Source organism: Doryrhamphus excisus, chromosome 7 (assembly GCF_030265055.1).
Source record: "Doryrhamphus excisus isolate RoL2022-K1 chromosome 7, RoL_Dexc_1.0, whole genome shotgun sequence".
NCBI classification, from domain to species: domain Eukaryota; kingdom Metazoa; phylum Chordata; class Actinopteri; order Syngnathiformes; family Syngnathidae; genus Doryrhamphus; species Doryrhamphus excisus.
The window spans coordinates 3,480,794-3,503,097 of NC_080472.1; the positions used below are offsets into that span (position 1 = coordinate 3,480,794).

At 39.9% G+C, this 22,304-nt stretch overlaps 1 protein-coding gene across 8 annotated transcripts in view; it reads right to left on the minus strand.

The window, feature by feature from the left end:
• LOC131132104 (SH3 and multiple ankyrin repeat domains protein 2-like) overlaps positions 1-22,304 on the minus strand; it is a 153,031-nt gene that overhangs the window by 129,868 nt on the left and 859 nt on the right. Inside the window, exons 1-6 of one of the 8 annotated variants that reach the window (XM_058077379.1) lie at positions 18,446-19,321; positions 17,939-18,102; positions 17,376-17,509; positions 14,781-14,950; positions 14,524-14,566; positions 13,366-13,506 (exon numbers count right to left, since the gene is read on the minus strand). The gene's annotated coding sequence lies outside the window, so the exon portion shown is untranslated. Of the gene's footprint in view, positions 1-13,365; positions 13,655-14,523; positions 14,731-14,780; positions 14,951-17,375; positions 17,694-17,716; positions 18,103-18,445; positions 19,323-22,304 lie in introns of those variants that run through there. The other 7 variants (XM_058077380.1, XM_058077387.1, XM_058077383.1 and 4 more) reach the window with 7 other exon arrangements.

The following is a 22,304-nucleotide window of genomic DNA, read 5'->3' on the forward strand; positions in this document are numbered from 1 at the left end:
CGTGAAAAAGTAGCCGTGAAGTAACCATGAAAAAGAATAGGATTGATATGAAAAAGGTGATTGTTGCCTCATCCATGGCAGGCATACATAAGGGGGCTAATCAAATGAAAGAAGCCAACCCTGAGCTAATAGCGTAGCTACGTATCATCCATCAGACCGTCATACGTATGTGCCAATCTGAAGGAAGAGTCCCCTGATGCAATAACAGCAATGATGAAACTCAGACCATCCTTCTCCCATCAGCATCTCCTGCTGTTTCTAGGAGACAAGGAGGCAAGGAGGCAGATGTAAATGACCTATTCCCGTACATCAACGTAAGGTTCAGGCTTCATTTGGGACGCTTCTGGTTCATCCCAAACAAGCTAGCAGCTGAAGAATCCCGAAGCGGCATCATTTTTCATGTGTCACCACATAAATGTGAAAAAGTGACAATTGAGCAGCATCTGGTCTGATTGCACCGGAAAAATATATCTTTTCGTCTCCTTTTCTTCTGTATCTTCAGAAGAAATGGGACATGAAAGGCAGATGAGGACGCAGATGGTTTTATTGCACTATAAAAAAAAAAAAAAACACAGTTTGCACGCCTAAGTAAGCGAAGATTAAAAGGAGAGAAAACAGCAACCTCGTGTCCAAGCAAATTATTTCCGTGCCGGCTGGAGTGCAAATGCTGGTTCCAACATGGAAGTGCACTCCCTTCTTGACGAGGCTTTCAGCAAACTGGCCAACAATAAAACCGCATCGTCTGCAGTGACTCGCAACTCAGATAATTGCATAAATGTATTATGTATTATGTATTATGTATTATGTATTGCGGCTGTCAAAGTGGACCTATTATGCTCATTTTTATGCCCTTTGTATTTACTTGTGGACTCCTATAGAGCAACTACACACAATAACACACACAGAAAGTGTTCTAGTTCTTCCAGAATCTGCACCTATTCAGCGGTGTTTCTTTGAATTTGGTGGTTCAAGCGAAAACGGTCTGTTTTAATGTGCCGCCTCGGGGCACACGCCCACTCTGCTGTGGTTGGTTCCACTCCCGGGCGCTTAAAAACACTTCCGGTTTGTGCTGCTAACTTCAAAAGGAGTTGATTTATCCATTCATTCATTTTCTCACGCTTGTCCTCACGAGGGTCGCAGGGGGTGCTGGAGCCTATCCCAGCCGTCTTCGGGCGAGGTCGCCAGCCAAACACAGTAAGGCCAGTAAGAACCAATAAGAAACATTTAAGGTTTGTGCCGCTAACTTTATAGTGTTGGATCCCGAATCCGATCTGGAAGTGGAGACCGGACAGTCTGAAGTTTCTGAAGAAAAGACGTTACTTCCTGATGTCTCTCAATGGTAAGTAGCGTTAGCATTTTAGTATTAGGTGTACTGTGTTTTGTGGGACTACCAGTGTATAAAAAACTTGGGTAGAGCTATTAGCAATTAGCTCTATGCTATAATGCTACACAGACAATGATAGGTTGTATTCATCCACAAGCCACGAAATTCAAACCGCGATAAACCAGGGAGGATTTTATACTATTTTATGCTACTAATATTCAAAAGCGTTGATGAATCTGCTGCTCTTCAGTACTACTGACCGATTGTCATTTAGAGTTGTAGAATTATAGTATTTGGCCCTACTGGCACTTGATTTTTCTCTTTGTTACCCCCCAGTTATTGTCCCTGCAAGTTTTTTTGCATTTTGCAGAAGCCATTTGTCACTGCCACATAATTGATTTTTCTGTCTTGGGATGAGGATGTGATTGAGTGTCCCGTTGTGTGCATGACAGCGTTTCTCAAGAATCTTTATTCCAATTTAAAAACAGCTTTTATCTGATGGACAGTGCAAAGTCAAATCTCGTGTAAACACATTAATCAAGTATTTTTCCCCGGGGAACGCAAATGGGGACGGTATTTCAGTTCAATATATTAAGGCTCATATGCATGCAAATTAATAACCAAACTGTCATGTTTTCCTTCTGATTTTAAATGGCAATTTCTGACGAGGACTGTGACTGAAAGCCGGAGTGACAGCAGCAATCACCAAGCCTTTCATGCTCCCCTGGATGAAGCTTTGACGCTTTTTGGAAGAAAAAAAAAATCGACAGTATTGAAAAAGATGCATCTTGTGTCAATTTTACTCAGAAAAATAACGTGAATGATGAGCAGATTCTGATTTCATCCACACGTTACGTAGATAATGATATTTATGACCTCCAAATCTCGCCTTCATGAACCACATCCTAACAAGGTTCATCCTTCAAAGTGGAATGTTAAGCAAAGTATGTTTAATGGGAAATGTTACATTATACAAACATGGCCCAGTTTTGCCTGATGCTTACATCTGAGGCCTGTCTGCAAACAATGAATATTCATGACAAAAACTATATTGAGTAACAAGAGAAAACGCAGCCCCAAAGGATCAAGGATATACTGTATGACTGAGAGGAAGTGAAAATACAGTGAGATGGAGATTCATTTTACATTGTAGGGGTGTCCCGATCCGATACTGGAATAGGATATCGGTATGATAAAAGAATTTTTAAAAATCATGGAACACACTAGGGTTGGGCGATATGGACCAAAACTCCTGATATATTTAGATAGAATATCAATATTACCATATATACCAAAAATCTTTCCATAAACTAAATTTAGACAGAAGTCAAAGCCAAATGTGCAAAGTTTTATCAAAATGTAAACAATAGTAGAGAAAAATAACCACTGAAATAAAATAGTATATTCCCTTTTTTTAAATAAATATAGAAAAAGTTAAATATGCTGTTCAATCAGTCTCTGTAGCCGGGTTAGCATCGTTAGCGCTCATTCCATCTCCTATTTCAAGCTACAATATCCACAATCATTTCAAAACATAAGAGATTTTGTTTCAAATTGACATGGTGGCTGGTGACCTGTCCAGGGTGTACCCCACCTATTGCCCAAAGTCAGCTGATAACCCCCCCCTCCCCCCCCCCCCCCCCGATCCTATCCATCCTGGTCACTCCCAATGAGAACCTCTGCATCCTCATCTCTGCTACCGCCAGTTCTGCTTCATGTATTTTCCTCAGTGGTACTACTCTCTAGGCCAGGGGTGGGCAAATATTTGGACTCGAGGGCCGCATTGAGTTAACAAAATTGTCTGGGGGGCCAGAACATATATTTAACACACACACACTATTTTATGCTTATCATTTTCCTTGAATTATTTGTCTAATTTTATCTGTAAAAGTGTTATCCTATATCAGTTGTATGTTCTCATGTCCCTTTTTTAGGAGCACTTTAAACATCACACCACATCAAACTATGTCATTTAATTTTACAGTTTTGTTGTTTATTTTTTACTAAATCAGACATCCGACTTGCAAGTCATGTTGCCAGTTTGTATGTTAAAAGTTGAAGTTACTTAGAAAGCAACTGGCGGGCCGGATTCAAACGCTTGGTGGGCCGCATGTGGCCCCCGGGCCGTAGTTTGCCCACCCCTGCTCTAGGCCAAACAACATGGCTGGTCTCTTCTCCCTGTAACCTCACTCTTCCACTTGGGTCCCTCTCATTCACACACATATATTCCGTATTGCTGCGGCTAATCTTCGCTAATCTTGTGAGGATAAGCGGTAGAAAATGAATGAACGAATGAATGAATGTTTTGGGCGTAACCGATTACTCCATTAATTGAGACAACAAGCTTCAGACGAATTGACGAAGAAAATAATCATTAGTCGCAACCCTACTTGAGAGCCATATGATCTGCCATGATTGCGTGTCCGTCGAGTCAAACGAATAGCAAGGACAGCAGTACTGAACGCCGCTCATTAGCCTCGTTACAACTCCCATATTGGCAGTACTCCTTTAAAATGTCAGGAAGTCCAACTCTGATTACCCACTAATGAGTCGGGGACAGCTGTGATTACAATTTCACTTCATTCGCATCCAAGCTGCCGTCTTCATAAAGAATCCATGACAACATTACAGCCGAATGAATCAGACTGCATTTCACAGGGAAAATAAGCACAAACTGAATCTGACAGCTTCACTGAACCTTAATTGAACGTCACAGATTGATTTCTTGCTTCTCCGGTGAAGCCCAAAGGAACTACCAACAACTACAATTCCTTTCTTTCACACTGAATCCTTGAACACTTGACTTAATAATGACTCACGGGAGTCGTTTCAGGCCCGGTGCTCATACCGGCACTAATAATCATCAGAAAAGCTAAATCAGCTTGGATTTGGGAGCATTACATTTTTACTGTTAACACACAAAAAAAAGCTGTGCCGAATTTCCACAAAATAGCAGCCTCTGTTGGCGCAACTTGGCTCGTGCCATTGCATTCCAGTGGATTCCAATAGGCGCATTGTTTGCACATTTGGTTCCACTTGGTGGACACTTTTGCGCTGATTGCTTGATGCAAGTGGAGTGACCAAACATTTTGAAATTTTTGTGCCGCCAAACAAAATTTGTTTCCGCCGTTACGGGGCCACCACGAGCTAGTTGGGAGGCACTTTGAGCCACTGCGAGTCACTAGGTACCATATTGGTGCGAAGTGGCGCGAAGTGGCGCGAAGTGGCGCAAAGTGGCGCAAAGTGGCGCAAAGTGGCGCAAAGTGGCGCAAAGTGGCGCAAAGTGGCGCAAAGTGGCGCCAAGTGGGGCCAAGTGGGGCCAAGTGGGGCCAAGTGGGGCCAAGTGGGGCCAAGTGGGGCCAAGTGGGGCCAAGTGGGGCCAAGTGGGGCAAAGTGGGGCAAAGTGGGGCAAAGTGGCGCAAAGTGGCGCAAAGTGGCGCAAAGTGGCGCAAAGTGGCGCAAAGTGGCGCAAAGTGGCGCAAAGTGGCGCAAAGTGGCGCAAAGTGGCGCAAAGTGGCGCAAAGTGGCGCAAAGTGGCGCAAAGTGGCGCAAAGTGGCGCAAAGTGGCGCAAAGTGGCGCGAAGTGGCGCGAAGTGGCGCGAAGTGGCGCGAAGTGGGGCGAAGTGGGGCGAAGTGGGGCGAAGTGGGGCGAAGTGGGGCGAAGTGGGGCGAAGTGGGGCGAAGTGGGGCGAAGTGGGGCAAAGTGGGGCGAAGTGGGGCGAAGTGGGGCGAAGTGGGGCGAAGTTTCTTGCCAAAAATCCAGACAAGACTTAACGTTTGTTGCTGTATTATTTCGCCAATTCAAGCGCCCACAGAAAGAAACCCATGCGTTGCTAATCAAGTCTTGAAGTCTTATTAATATAATCTTATTAATACTGCGTTCACAGCTAGTCTCAACTCCCACCTGGAAGTTATTGTCCCCCAGCTCTCTTGCCCCCCCCCCCCTCCGATGCCACCACTTCATTGCAAATTACACGGCTGCAAAATGACCCACAATTGACTTTTCTACAGACCCTTTGGAACGAATTAGCACCAAAAACCGAGGCACCACTTCACGACCGACCAAAACAAAAGTGTGTCTTCCGCACTGCATCTTTGTTTTCCCGAGTCATGATCATGATGACAACTGTCAGCCTCTCCTCCTCTTTTTCCTTGATTGCTCACATCTTGAGATGATACCAACCCACAGCGGGCTTCCCAAATGAGACGAGTCTAAATGGAGCGTACTACACCGCACTCCTTTTCTTCTTCTTCTTTATCTGCTTGTCGGCGTTCCACTCCGCCCTCTGCTCGTGTGAGTGATTGAACAATGATGCTCCAAAAGGGAAAGAAATGTTAATTAATGATCCAAAAGTTTTATCCTCTCTTATAAATAAAAATCTATGTACTGTGATTTTATTTGTTATGCGCACACTTTATACTTATATCAAACTTCAGGCTAATAATTATCAGTTTTGTTGATGATTATCTTATGGCATGTTTTGATGGATGTAAAGGATGTAAGGGGAGGCTCAAACGAAGCTAACTTTGAGTTAAAGCCTTACCAGGGGTACTAATTTTTGTCTGAAGAAGTGTATTCATAAATAAGTAATGAAGAAGAAACAGGCAGATTATGGTCTGCTATTTACTGAACCGATAGCATCACCCCGTGTCCCGTGTCCTGAAATGTACTTCTCAGAGAGGATGATACAGTATGATAAAAATGATAAAGTTACTTTTACCTGCATAATCCTTGACGTGACATAGACACCACCTTCCTGTTTTGCCATGAGTTTTTTCTTAACCTTATATCTTAAGCTTAAATGTTCATTGATAAGAACCCAGTTTGACTCACACAGTGTAGTATTTACAACATGACAAGATATACTTCATATTGTATGCTAATCGGAAAATGCATGCAAACCTTTGCCATAAATTTTTAAAAACATGCTAACTGGGGTTCCACTGTGATAACGTTAGCTTGAGAAACTCCCCTGGTGTAAAAACAACTCCCATCGGGAATTAAGACTAAGGACCTACTGCTATGAGTATTAGGATTATGGTGATGGGCAAATTTGTCCTAATGTTGAACTATAAATTTATGTTTAACTTATAACAATGGCGTCATCAAAAAATTCACGTTCAATTCACATGTCTTATTTTTTCTTTTTAGGACAGCGGTAGCACATCCATGTCAAAACCTGAAGGTCAGCCTAAAATTGAGCAAACATTTGAGAATCAAGTTGCCTACGCACCCACATTAATTATTTACGTTGTGATTGTCTTCACGTAGTGACAAAACCACCTTTCGGTGGCGAGTAATGAAACAAAATAAATGTTCCAGGGAGCTTCTGTGAATATACCGGGGTCGATATAGACGTCCGAGCTGTCTTATGAGCATTTGGGCATACAAGCACCAAATGAAACCCAGCAGCTGAGAGATGGAGTAATGCCAAGCACCATTGTAATTACCCCGTGGTTAATCAGCGGGCATTGTCTCGCCGGCCGACTTGGCAGACGTGCATAAGCACGTTTCCAGCACCGAATCCAAGCCAGACACGAGACAGCCCAAATGTTGTCTACGACAGAAACAATCATCCAGGCACCAAAAAGCGATAGGAAGAGGCAGACGTCAACATGAGGACTCCATTCCGTACAGTAATACCCAACATTAGCCACGTTTACATGAGGAGTTTTTCTCTTTCCGAATGACCTTTCCGAAAGCAATGGTATACACGGAAAGGAATATTCCAATCACGTGTCTACATGCGCCGCTATAATCAACCAGAATAGTCAATAGGGCATGCCCAGTAAAACGTAAACATCATCACGTGATACCGACTTCCTCCGGTTTTTCTTTCCCTTGCCGGAATAACTCCGTATTGCCAGTTTTTCCTTCGTCCAGTCTTGAAATTTAGTTTGAATCAAAACAAACTTTCCTTAGCACTTAGCACGCACCCGGGAACAGGAAAAGATAAAGTTCTTAAATCTTGCTAATATTTTATAATTAATCTCGGTACATGTTTTATATAGATATGTATTTTCTTTTTGAATAAAAGTGGACTTGTGAATGGCGTATAGAAGGGTTTAGATTGTGTTCCACAGATGGTGCTAATGCACACCAAAGCTGCTTGCCAACCGCCAATAAACAACAGAAGAAGAAAAATGAACGCAGTCTGACAAACTTTCCGTTTGAGCGGATACAAGATACCTCAATCGGATTGGGAATCGGAATATTCCACTGCTTATCGATAACGAAGAAGCGGACTTTAATCATTCCATGATCAAGTTCTTCAGTGATTTTTGCAGTTGAATCATTTTTCCGATGAAATGGGAACGGTAGCTTAACAAGCATGCTAGCAGGTTTATCTCCAAAACAACCACTGACAAAGAATGACTGCTCATCAACATGCGTACGGCCATCAGAGGCTGTGGAAAAACATACATAATATGAGGTTATGCGCTACTTATACACAAAACACACAAGAGCACATTTCCCTGCAGTCCTCCACTGACTGAAATTGAAAAGACAATCAGCGGTTTAACCTTGGCTTGTGTTACCGACCTTTATTGTAGAGATGGATGAGTTGGGACGTTTGACTAATGGAGACCTTATTTTTTCTGACCAACACCAGAGTGGACAATAACACAAACGAGATGTTGGCTCTTCTGTGAAATCAGACTTGATTGCCATGGAAAAGAAAGAAAAATGTATGTTGGGTTTTTTTTTTTTTTTTGTGACTACTAAACTTTACGGCAATGGTTGCAGTCCCATACCATGACACTGTGGACTACACACGCTTGTCTCGGTACGCCTCGCCTGCTTGCTTGCTTCCACACCCGCTTAACATCCCAACCAAATAAGTTGGTACCATGGTACCATGGAGGGAAAACGACCCCGATTGGATATTTTCACTTAGTGTTGTACTTACTTCTGTTTGTTAACTTTGGCCAATGGTAAGACATAATACAATATTTGACATACTTACAGTATATACCAGGGGTGGGCAAACTTTTTGACTTGATATAACAAAATTTCCGGGGGGGGGGGGGGGGGGGGGGGCAGACTATATATTTTACACGTAACAGTCCACCTGGTATTATTGTATCTGTAAAATTGTCATGCAATCTGCTATTATTATTTATTATTTTATATTTTAAATATTTATATTTAAAAATATTTATTATATATTTAAATATTTTAATATTTTAAAAATAATACAATATTATAATAATTAAAATAAAATAATAATATTATTATTATTATGTAAAATATGCAAATATAATAATAATATTATATATAATTAATATAATAATTAGCATTAATATAATAATTATAATAATCATAATAGTTCTAATAATAATAATAATCTAATAATAATTTTTATTATTATTATGTGCTTGTGTCTCTTTTTTCAGGAGCACTTTGTAAACAACAGACCATGTCAAACAACGAAATTGATACAACCATCAAAAGGTTGGCTCAGGCCATGATGCCAGGTTGTATGTTGACTTTAAATTAAATACTTTGGAAAGATTGGGCGGGCCGTATTCAAACACTTGGCGGGCCGGATGTGGCCCCCGGGCCGTAGTTTGCCCACCCCTGGTATATACGGTATTATATTTCACTCATTGAGCATTTTATACAAAGATGCATTCATAATGATGCTGGGATTTCATGGTTCTTTGAAGTGTGTGTGGAAAACAAAAAGCGTGACTTTTCGATACACACAAAGACACATTTAAAAAAATGTGACGGAAACCCGACTGGCAGAGTGTAAAAGGCCCACAGTAACGCCAGGAAACACGGGTTTGCATCAATTAATCATGGCAGGCGCTTGGTTACGTTTGCGGCAAGGAGGTACGCTCTGGAAGCGGCAGCATAATAGCGGCCGTGCATATCCTACGCATGCATAACTCCACTATACAATGAAGTGGATTAATATTGATGACGCGCATATTAAGAGTATAAATACGCAGCAATGTAATGTTTCACTGGGGTATAAATATTTTATTTTACACAAATGCATGGTGGCTCTGTATTTGAGTACATCCACCATAAAAACAAGGGTATTGGGCCACGCCTATTCTATCTCATTCATTCTCATTGCAGTACTACTGCAATGAAGGATGCAGATGCTATGTACCGTTCCAAAAAAACTGCAGTTCCCCCATGCCTGAAAGAGATAAACAAAACCATAGTGGCAAAATAATATAATCATACTCAGGAATGGAATGGTTGATGTGCTGATCATGATTCTAAACACATGATACATGCTAATGTGATGCCTGTGGTTATTTGAAAATGTTAATAATTTAAACACGACATGGTACTGCTTTAAAAGGCTCTGACTTAATTATGAAGTACACCACATTCATTGTTTTTGCTAAATGCATACAATTTGAAGCAATTTGTTTATATGTACGGTGGTGTGAAAAAGTCTTTGCCCCCTTCCTGATTTTTTTTAATTTTATTTTTTCATGTTTGTCACACTTTGTAACACTTTAACTCTGACATCCCTAATATATATACACAACATATATATATAATATACAGCAAATACACACCAAAAATACCACTATATTACGTATTTTCCGGATTATAAGTCACACTTTTTTTCCATAGGTTGGCTGTTCCTGCGACTTATACTCCAGAGCGACTTATAAATGAAAAAAAGTGTTTATGTTCCATAAACACCGGACACCTATTCTGTTCATGTTTATTTTGTGTGTAGCTGAATAAGCATTGTGTTAGCATATCTTACATTCTTTTATTAATGTTAGAACTTGCCTTCCAAGAGGACGTAATGTCTGTTTTGGTCAAGAAGTTTGGAAAATAAATTACCCGCAAAAAATGTGACTTATACTCCAGTGCGACTTATGTATGTTTTTTTTTTCTACCTATTTATGCATTTTTGGCCTTGTGCGGCTTATACTCAGGAGCGACTTATAGTCCAGAAAATACGCTATATAGCGATTAGCTGGCGATCAGTCAAGGGTGTACCCTGCCTCTTGCCTGAAGTCAGCTGGGATAGACTCCAGCATACCCCTGCAACTCTAATGAATGAATGGATGGTAATGATTGCTGTGAAATCACCGCTTTCATAACTTGGACAGGCAGAGCACATACATAAACGAGAAACGATTTGCATTTGGTAAAGGTCATTTTAGCAGCCTTCGTCATTTCATTTGTGACACGGTAGGGCCAGAGCTAATGGACTAAGACCCACAAAGTACCGGTGTACGTATACGGAAGATATCAATATATAGTTCAAGATATGTGGACGGAATCCAAATGAGTTATGCACTTTGGGAATACAAAAGAACGGACGGATATGCCATTTGAGAAAGTGCTATGACCTTGAAGTGAGGATAGTGGAGGTGATTCTTTGTCAAATAAATTGATAAATGCTAAATGCTCAGGATGCAGTAAAACTATGTACTATTCGGTCCGCCGAATCCATATGATAATATCATTATTTCATCAAGTATGGGAAATTATTATTAGCTTATTAAATCCTACCCCTCCATCTGGTACTTTTACAATCAGTAACTGTTGCATTTGTTCACTTCCTGCTTTCCTAATATAATTTAAGTTATTTTTTAATTATTTTTTACATTTTTTTTTATTTATTTTTGGTCACATACCGAAGTACGAAGTGATATGACCATACAATGACATAATGGACATATATAATTCATTGATTATTTTATCTTTAGTTTCCTCCAGACAACATCTAAGAGTGACTTCAATATGCTTTTCACTGGCCTGACGTGAGAAATACGCCAGTGGAAAGCAAAGCGAAGCTCCTGAGATAACACCTCGCACGGAGGTGAAGAAAACAGCTGAAGAATTATTCCCCTGACCCCTGACCCAATAAATACTGGCGGAGCAGTCTTTTTTTTTTTTTTCTACAACAATGAAGTTGAGCAAGTCAAGTGAATATGGGTCGGCCTCAGCGTAACCTCGTGGGAAACCACAAGCTCCACACACAAGACGATGAAATCCATACTCCAGGAGACAAAAATGCCACTCTAAAACGCTCTCATAAAATGTCATGGTTGAAATATTACTCATTTTTTCTTGCAAAAATTCTCAGCAACGCATATTTCGGTTTTTACAGAAATAATGCAGCAGTCATTGAGTTCTTGAGTTCTTCTATCCACTCGAGAAATCTTTCTACAACAATTGAACTTGGCATCTCACAAAAAGGATGAATATTTCCGAACAATTAATCATCCATCTGCTGATTATCTATCTATTATCTTGCAGACATTAACCAAGAGATGAGAGTCTATTTTTGGAAAGGCATATTAAAACTGACGACTGATTCTGAAATGTGTTTAAAAAGTAGTAGGTACTGTATATTCCTTTTTTTTTTAAAGTATCTCTCAGGTCCTCTTAATTAAATCATTTTGAATCCTTTGATTAGAACTTCTTTTCTTTACAGAACAAAGGATCATAACTAAAGTATAATGCAAGATACAATTCCTTGTACAGTAATCCCTCGTTTATCTCAGTTAATTGGTTCCCGACTGCGATTACATTTCCTTATTTCTTTATTCCCTTATTTATATAGTCAATATATTCATAGCTAGACCAAAAAAAAACAGTTTAAGACATTCTACATACTGTTTGTACTAAAATTAGAGCCCTCTGGGTGTGAAATAACACCCCTATAGTCACCCATAATAACAGAAATGAAGACATAAATATGATTTAGCTATACGCACCTGTGTCCTGTTGATGGCTTTGTTTTGTTTTGTTTTGTTTTTCAGGTTAAGTACATCAGCCTCACAGTCTGGCCATCCGGACTCAAATCTCATTTGGAACACATCTGGATGGAGTTTCTGGATGTTCTCCTTATGCTTGTATGGGTTGTTTTTTTTTTTTGTGAGATCACTCCATCACCGCCACACTATGGAGACTAAACCACCAGGAAACAAAATACAGGCTCTCTCTCACGTTTGCCGTTTAAGAAGGTCAGGTATTAAGAACCTCATTAACTCCATGAAATCCTCCTAAAAACAACCTGAGCTGCAACTAATGATTACTTTCGCTGAATCTTCAAAATGTTTTCCCAACTGATTGAGAGTGTTCTTAAATGTCAGGGAAAAATCTAATAATAAATGGATTCCCAGGTGACATTTTTAAATGTCTGAGCAAAGCCCAGACATATCAAGGTCAATAAAGAAAGCCGACCAATCCCTTCACAGAAAAAAAAATATAGATTTTTTTTGGGACAATCAAACACTACAGTCTTCCGATAACCGGACTGTGAAGATTATGTTTTGATGGTTGACTTTCAGTCCTTAAACACATCGTACTTGTCCATGAATTGCAGTGTTGACTGAACATGACTGAACACAAGTTTGAAGTTCAAAGTACTTCAGTGTGACACCTTCCCAACAATCAGGAAACCAAGAATCCTTCCAAAAATCTAGACTAGTTCTAGGATCTAGTTAGGTGACACGTTGGAGATCTGGAAAATGTTTTCCAGTAAGGATACAATCTCCAATATCCACTTGGATGTTTTGGGAAAAAAAAGTAATGAAGGGTTTGTGATATACAGCAGGTCAGTAGTTATCAATATATGAAATACTACAGTGGGAACATTTATTCATTTATATGAAAACTGAAATTGAAACTGAAACCCGGACAATGAAATGACGAAGAGTCATTCAACTATTTCAACTTTCTTCTTGTGCATTTTCTTCTCATGATTATGACTTTATTCCCATAATATTTGGACTTTATTTTTGTAAGATTATAACTATTATTTTCTTATTAAAATTTATTATTTTTTCCTCAAACTATTATAATGTTATTCTCGTAAAATTATGACTTTTTACAACTTAACGCTGACTTTATTCTTGTAACATTTTTATTTCTGCTGTTTTTTTTCTAGTTAAATTATATTTTTAAAGTAAAGAAAAAAATGGTCCCGAGGCCGCAGTTTGGACACCCCTGTTTATGAAATTAAATTGGCACTTTGTGAACTTGAGCACACGTTACTGCCATCACAGCGTTATTGTATTATTGGGTATGAAAGTATTCTTACCTCGGCCGTTGTCTTTGAGCCTCACGTTGTGTTTGAATTCCTCGTCTTTTTGTCCACTCTCCAATATTGTTGTCTTGTTTCTAATATCACTTCCTTCACATTCCGCCGGAACCCGGACAAACTTCCAGGGAAAGTGGTGCCCTGTGGATGGAAAGCGCAGTGCCGTGATGTTGCAGTCCGAGAGCAGCGAAAAAGAAGAGAGAACGAAGCGGTGCTTGGAATTCCTTCTCCGGGAGAAAACCCGAATGCATCGAGGCTGAGATTGAATGGGAGATCAACTGGCTGCCAGCCGGCGCGGCTCCGAGTGAGCAGGAGGGTGGCGGCCAAGGACGGGAGGGGGGGAGATGGGGGGGAGGGGGGAGGGACCAGACAAGCCCCATCTGGATTACACAGGTGGATATGTGCCTGAGGAAAATACTCCATTTTGGTCACCTCAACACACAAAAACAACTACTTGGAAAATATTCATATTCATATTAAAATATTATATTAAAAACCTGTGCTTCTAAATGTTAAAAGTCCAACTAATTAAGTCCTTAAGTGCCTCACCAAATATTCTCCATTCATTAATTCATTCATTAATTTTCTACCGCTTATCCTCACAAGGGTCGCGGGGTGCTGGAGCCTATCCCAGCTGTCTTCGGGCGAGAGGCGGGGTCCACCCTGGACTTGTCTCCATGCAAACCGGAGTACCCGGAGAAAACCCACGCATGCACGGGGGAGAACATGCAAACGCCACACAGAGATGGAATTGAACTCGGGTCTCCTAGCTGTGAGGTCTGCGCGCTAACCACTCACCGCCGTGCAGCCCTGCACAACTGTGTTCTTAATGTATATTTATCACAAAACATTATGGTTAGCAGCTTGCTAATACATGGAAACAGAAAGCAGAAGTCAGCTCCATGATCCGTCTATGACATCATCAGCGATAATTCCAAAGGTCGATATTAACGCAAATATTAAGTTTTAAAAAAAAAAACACACAAAAAACATTTTAATAGCTTTGCAATTATAGCTGTACATGCATAAAACAATGCAAAATGCATATAAATGATCATTTATGAACATTTAAGGTTACAATTTGGCAGCAAAAGCAACACGGACACCACCTTCGTGTTTTGCCATGAGTTATTTCTTGAATTCAATAATATTTCTCACCTTCCAACTTTTTTTTTGGGCTCCCTCTTGGATGATTTTGCAGCTGTGGATGAAAGAAGAGACTTCAGAAACACGACTGTATTCCAGAAATAACTCATAGCAAAACAGGAAGGTGGTGTCCGTGTTGATTTTATGATATTAAGGCAGTGCCCACATTATTTTCGATTGTTTCTCGTGTTTGCGGAGTTACTCTTTCACATTCCACTACAAGTTATGTTGTGTTAAAGTTGTGTGACTTAATATCCATTGTGTCTTACTTCATGAATCAGCCTCAGTGTAATTAGAGCTCAGAGAGGATCCAATAGAGTGTTCTCATGGCGAGGTCCTAGACAGCACCTGCCCTTTCAACAAACATGGTCTTCTTTCTCTCTGCTGGCTTCCGCTCGCTGTCTGTGTGTCCCAGAAACGCTGGAGTCAAGGGTGCCCCCTGCAAATAAATGCTCGTTACCATGACAACCACACTACAAGCTGGAATTGGAAGATGCGGTTCATGGCAACAGTGGCAGGCGGCCAGTCCAACAGGCCGGCTCGACCCCGGGGGTGACAATATGTGTCTACTCCGGGATCCAGGACTTGATAGTCGGTATATTTGTCTCGATATTACATTTTTATATTTGAGTTTCACACTTTCACTTTAAAAATATATTAATCATACATCATGCTGTTATGTGGTTGAATATGGCTTATTATCAACACTTAAGGGATGTGTACATTTAAAGCATTTTACTGTTTTCTGCCTAAATTAATCCTTTTCAATGATAAAAATGTCTAAATAAAGTACAATAGAAATATGAGGCATTCAGAAGTAGTATTCTACACTGGCCACTAGGTGTCAGTCATGTTAGTATAAAGTTCAGTGAGACACAAAAGTACCAGATTTGGTCACCAGAACATTATATCTCATATAGACAAACAACCATTCACACTCACATTCATACCTATGGACAATTTGGAGTGGCTAATTAACCTAGCATGTTTTTGGAATGTGGGAGGAAACCGGAGTACCCGGAGAAAAGCAACGCGTGCACGGGGAGAACATGCAAACTGAGGGTGGAATTGAACTCGGGTCTCCTAGCTGTGAGGCCTGCACGCTAACCACTCATCCACCGTGCCCAGAATGTTTTTTGAAATAATGAAATATAACCCAATATATGAGGACTGAGGATCGAACCAGCAATCATTGGGAATTTTCCAGTGATTTAACAGTCAGGGACGCCATTTTATTTGTTTTTAGCAGCCCAAAAAAGGCAGAATTTGGCGTGTGGGAAAATAAAAAATGCAGACTGAATGTTGAAATGTATAAATAAAGTTAAATGACGACAGCGGGATGGAGGATGGAACCAGCTTTGGAAATATCCCCACTACCTCCTGAGCCATGGCACCCTGTAGAGCAGTGGTTTATTTATTTTCTGTCACCCCCCCCCCCGGAACCCACCACAGAGGGATAGAAATGGTTTCACACGCCTCCCTGATTTGAATTATTGAGAAAGTGATAATATCAACTTATTTATCTGTACTGTTCTGAGCTTGAAACTGAATGGCCAACAAGTACTCCTTGCCTCTCACGACCCCCCCACTTTAGGGGACCCGCCCCACTATTTGAGAGCACTAAGTAGACCAGTAGGAAGCTGCAAATAAGCGTCTCATTTTCGCTGGGAAAATTGCCACAGAAAATCTGAAATTGGATTCCGTGAATACGGGAATATTTTGAAAAGTCCGGAATGAGCTTTTTGATCTCGGATTGTTTTGAATCAGAAAACGTGTGAGGAGTTGGCGAACGATAAATAAGAAGGAGGAGAGGACTAAATAGATGAAAAATGGTGGAGCATAATGTGTCAAAAATGAATGGAAGCCATGTCAGAAGTAAAGAGAAAGCTAAATGAGTTACCGACAGAGAATTGAAAGCCGAGCCTCGGCAACGTTTGATTCCCGTTTCTCACAATCTCAGTGGATGCTTTGTGTTTAAATGTATGTAGCGCTCGTTGATCTCACAGAAATAAAAGATTTCTTTTGTAGAAGTATATGCCGCGCTATTATTAAGAAGAAGTTTCTTTGGGCAGTAAATAATGAAGAGAAGTGGCTTAATCTCAGGGCAAAATATGGTAATTACCAGTAGGATCTCCACCCAGCGAGGCGCTGCCCTGCATTTTCTCTTTGAACTGGCTGATAAACACTTTTTCTCTGGGTGCCTTCATATCTCGGTAAATAAACAATTAAGATCTGGAACGCAAGAAGAGGGAAATGTTCTTATTGTGTCGTGTTATGCTATCTACACTGTAACATTCTTTACGGCATAACTTTGATTTCTCTGGCTAAATCTGTACAAAAATATGCACAGCAATTATTGCGTCTCAGATGTGTCCGTGTAAGTGTCAATCGGTGTCTTTGGAACGCTTGTGTTGTGATGGATATCAGGGTGGAATTTTCATTTGAGTTTATTTGGAATTCCAGGAATATGATTGTGTAGGATATGATTCATTCATTCAGTCAGTCATCCATTCACCCCTGCACTATATGTACAGTAATCCGTCATTTAGTGGATAATTCTTTCCAGATGATCATATTTACAGCATAGAACGCCTGTTTGCAACCTTCTAAATACATTTTTTAACATTATCATAGCCCTCTAGACATAAAATAACACCCCCATAGTCATCAAAACACTACTATTACCCAATATAGTTGAATTAAACATATCTAGCTGTGAGGTCTGCACGCTAACCACTCGACCGCCGTGCCACCTGTTGCCAATTATGATTGAAAATTCTTAATTTAGGCAAAAATATGTAAAATTTTCAAAAAATATGCTGATTTTTTTGGACTAGAAATAGACCAAAGCGTAAACATGGTACCTGCTTAGAAAGCTTTCTAGATCTTCCAGATTCAGCACCTCTCTCTGCAGCGTTTCCATGGACTTCCTGTTTTCGACCCATTCAGACTCCAGGTACGCCCACTCCGCTGTGATTGGTCACACTCCCGAGTGCTCCTGAGGATTTCCAGATAAATAGGTCCTGGTTTACTGTACAATAATCCCAAATATAACCCACACCAAGCTAAAACTCAACGTCACTTCCTGTCCACCACCCTCTCAGCACCTCTGGAACATATCACACATACTGTAAACGCAACTCTCGATATTGGGTAATAATGCAATAAATCATTAAGTGCCAAAAAAGATTGATTGTGCATTCACCCTCAGTTTTTAAAACGGATCTCCTTCATGGTTGGATTCAAAAGAAAATTCCAAGTGAAATGAGAAGAACTGCTGCTTTCCCTCCCCCTTCCTAAAATCATTTTCTCTCAGCTTCCTCGGATGTTCCAACCTCCAACATATTCCTCAGTGACCGTGGGCTCACGTCACAGTACACTTTGTTGCCAGTTAGCTTCCCTCAGAAGGTGGCACAGTTATTTTTACCCTTAAAAGATCATTTTTCTCAAATGACCCATTTCACGCCACCGTCCAAGCATCCCTCCGGCAGTGGAGCTGCAGCACTGCAGGTTGTTCCAGACTGCCACTGGACGTGCTCCTGTTTTCTTGTCTAGCCAGCAGTGTCCTTTGCCAGTTTCACCTCTGATTTCCTACCACAGACAAACAGCCATGAAAAAAATGGCGACATCCAGGTGTTGTGAGCCCTTTTCTAAATAACAAATATATATCCAGGTATTAAAAAACACAATACTTGTGGCCTTCAAGTTTTCATGGTTACTACACATTCCCATAAATTAATTAACTTATATATAACTTATATATATATAAATTAACTCACTTCATTTTGGTCGCCCCTAGCTACATACACTATGACTATGAAGAATCAGTGGCGATGAATGTGAAACGGCAAGGGTTCCCCTAAAATGCCCCCAAAAGTGGTGAAATATGTACTGCTGTGTATACAATTAATTGACTAAATATGCGTTAGAATACCTTAATCTGGCAAACTTAACTGGCAAGACCTTGTGGTTCATCCCCGCAGCTCAACGACACTTTCACGTTGTCGACGCTGAGAGTCTACGAACTTTAATTGGGACGCGTAGAGTGGGTGGGTCAACTGTGAGAAACTGGACGGTCATTGGATGAATGCTGGGCATTGTCCCGCCCATCGTAAGTCTGTGGAGAGGTGTATGGGTCACAGTGTTGAGCACCTTACTTTAAAGATTGTCTGAAGACGCAATCTTACTAAACCTTAGCCAATCCTCATTGCTTATGTGCTCTCAACACCCGCCCACTCAAGTTCTCTGATTGGCTGAAGACGCAATCTTACTAAACCTTAGCCAATCCTCATTGCTAATGTGCTCTAAACACCCGCCCACCCAAGTTCTCTGATTGGCTGAAGACACAATCTTACTAAACCTTAGCCAATCCTCATTGCTAATGTGCTCTAAACACCTGCCCACTCAAGTTCTCTGATTGGCCGAAGACTCAATTTTACTTGTCACTCTGCAACACTCTGCTGCAAATTTGTTATGAAATCGGTGACATATTTTTAGGCGGTCTCAGTAACGTGCAGTAACGGGGTGTCGAAAATGGTAACGACGTTGCGCTGACAGTTAAAGTAATTCGTTCGATTACCCGTTACTGAAAAAAGTAACGGATTTTAAACACCGTTATTCCAATCACTGATGGGGCAGTGGGCTGTTGCTAAACAGCTGCTTTAGCTAGTGTTGCCGTCATACAAACATTGGCTTTTCCTCTCAATGGAGGGATATAAGTACCTCAGGATAAAGCAACTATTACAAGTCCATCCTATATGATATAGTTGACAACTTTTCAGTAAGAAAAGTAGCTATTGGCTGTCCCAGAAGTCCCTAGATGACGCCATTGTCTAATTTGCATAGTATTTGCATATGCTACGAAAAAAAGCATCGTCACTTCAGAGAGAAAAAAAGAGTAAAAACACCTAAATTCTTTATAAAACTATAAATAAACTCGAATCTACGTTTGTTAATTTAAAATTGTCATCACTTCAACAAAATAAAATATTTTATTGAGCGCCTCTCAAAGTTCCCCCATCACAAGTTGGCTATTGAGAACTGAGGAAATGAGCACAATTGAACATCAAATAACATATTATGCTGTGTTTATAATATAACTGACATGAACTGACATGAAGAAAATATATGTAAAAATGTCTATTTATATGACCTATAATTCAGGTATAAGATGCAACTTGGACAAAACTGAAGTCGTACGTAAGGCAAGGAAAGATATGAAATTGCATTTGTGTTCATGCATGCATGTTACAATGATCCTAGCTAGCGTACCTAATGCCCTTCCGCATCATACATCAGTATCTATAATTGGCTAAGAAGAAATCTATTAGCCATTCAACAGCGTACTTATGCATGTTTAAGTGCCTATGTGGCAGACTAATTGTCCTTTCTCTAATTAAACACCTGGCTTGAAATGACTGCAATATATTCATCATTAGATTTCATCTAGTGGTATTAAAAGAACCAAATCATTTTCTTCACCTATGTGTACTGTTTGTCGACTTCCACTGTGTCTTTAACACCATCAACCCAGACAAGCTGTTTAACAAGCTGTCTTCTCTCAGCCTGGACCGCCGCTTCTGGAGCTGGATGAGGATTTCCTCTCCAGCACATCCCCGACACGGAAGACTGGGAGCGCTCATCTTTGCCAGCACCATCAACAATGTCACCCTGCAAGGCCACGACCTCGCACTTTAGGTATGAATGCACTCTCAAAGCGTACAAAGTGTCCTGAGCTATGGTTGCCATGCTAACATCTTAGCATGGCAACCATAGCAAGTTGTAACAAGTTGTAATATTATGACAGTTGTCATGTTTTGAAAATTAGGTTGCCGGAAAATATAAATTATAAATTATGAAAATAAATAAAACCTAAAATATTATGGGAAAATAAAAAAAACAAATATTATAAGAATAAATTAATAAATAAGAGAAGAAAATTTACCAAAAACTGTAAAAAAAAATAAAATAAAAAAAATGAAATGGGGAAAACAACTGATTTTACAAGAGTATGATCAAAAGACAAACATTTTTAAATTAATTAGAAAAAAATTAAAATATTAAGAAAGTATTCTGAGGGGAAAAATGTGCATTAGAGTTGAAATAATGCATATAATATATGTAATAATGTTATGGGAATAATGTCAAAATATTATGAGAAAAAGTGACAATATCATGGGAATAAAGTTATAATATTAGATGAAGATTGTTTCAGATGAAAGTTGACATATTTTGAAAATTTGAAAAAATTATTATGAAAAAAGGATCAAAGAGCAAAGTTTATAATAAAACACTTTTTAACCGAAACCACAAAGCTGTGCTATTTTTTTTATAAATACACACATTTAAAAAGCATATCTACATAAGTTGCTTTGCAAGATAAAGCTGTGTATAAATAAAGCAAGGGATCTGGAAGTGTTGTATCATGTATGGTTGAAGGAGTATGGGATGGGGGGGGGGGTGAGCTGGTAGCAGGGAAGACCTTGTTGCCTTGGTAACTAATGAACCATGTTGGGAGAGCACTATCCAGCAGGCAGCAGCCTCCTTGATGCCGGTGAACTGCTGATGTGGGCCATTGGGGCTTCTTTCATTCTAATAAGCAACATCTCAAACTCAATGATGTACTCTAAGTAGACAAATCATTAGTAGAGAACCCTGATTGAACGCCCGAGTTCGTTAACTTAATAAGGTCGCTTTTGTCACTACGTCTTCTCAATCGTCAGAAGGTTGCTTGTTGAGAAAAGGCTGGACATCGCACTGCTTGAAATATTTACGCAACATACACACACACACACACACACACGGGAATGGCTAGTTGGCTCTTCATATTCATACACACCAACGGCAGACCTAATTGTAAAGTGGGACACTATATAGGGCAGTCTGGGAAAAAAAGAAGGGCTAAAAAGAGAACTGGAGACAACCCAGAGCAACCACATATGTCCAATGTCACCATTATTATTATTATTATTATTATTATATTATAAAAAAATGTATTTTTTTCTCAGAAAATAGTAAATATTCTGCTGAAACCGCATCTCATTCACCCTAAGTCGGTCATAATTTATAACGACGTGGTCATACAGGTAAAAACATGCATCATATGTATACAGCATTGAGATTTCACTTTGTTCGGCAGTGCTTGAATGCACCATAGTTGCTGTGAGGCAGGGGTCGGGAACCTTTTTGGCTACGAGAGCCATGAAGGCCAGATATTTTAAAATGTGTATCTGTGAGAGCCATATACATTTTTTTAAACATTGAATGCAATAAAATGTGTGCATTTTTATGTAAGACCAACAGTTTTAGATATAATGGGCTCTAATTACGTAGACCAGGCACACTACCCCACGCCAATGGGGTGTGGCCAGTACACTTTCGTGAGCAGCGCAGTGTCTAATAATAAATCTAATACTTGTTGCCATTAATACAACTTCTGCTGCTGCATGGTTTTGCACCGTACTCCGTATATTTCATTCTTTTGGCCATCTTCGTCAGAAGGCTTGGTTCTGCAGCTTTAGCTAGGTGACTATTTGACTAAAGGAGGAAAGTTTATATTTACATGTTGACATCTCAATGACCGAGGTAGACTACCTCATTACCCAGTAATAATCAAGTTTTGGTGTTTGACCTGGAAAATATCATCAGGAAAGATGGATATGGTCGGCCGTATTGCAGTAGAAAATAAATGGACGGATTAAAATGCATAAGAAAGTTGTTGATTTTGAATATTATTTTTAACAGTGATTTCCGTGATGTTTACTTTAAAATGTTAGCAAAAATACATTTTTATT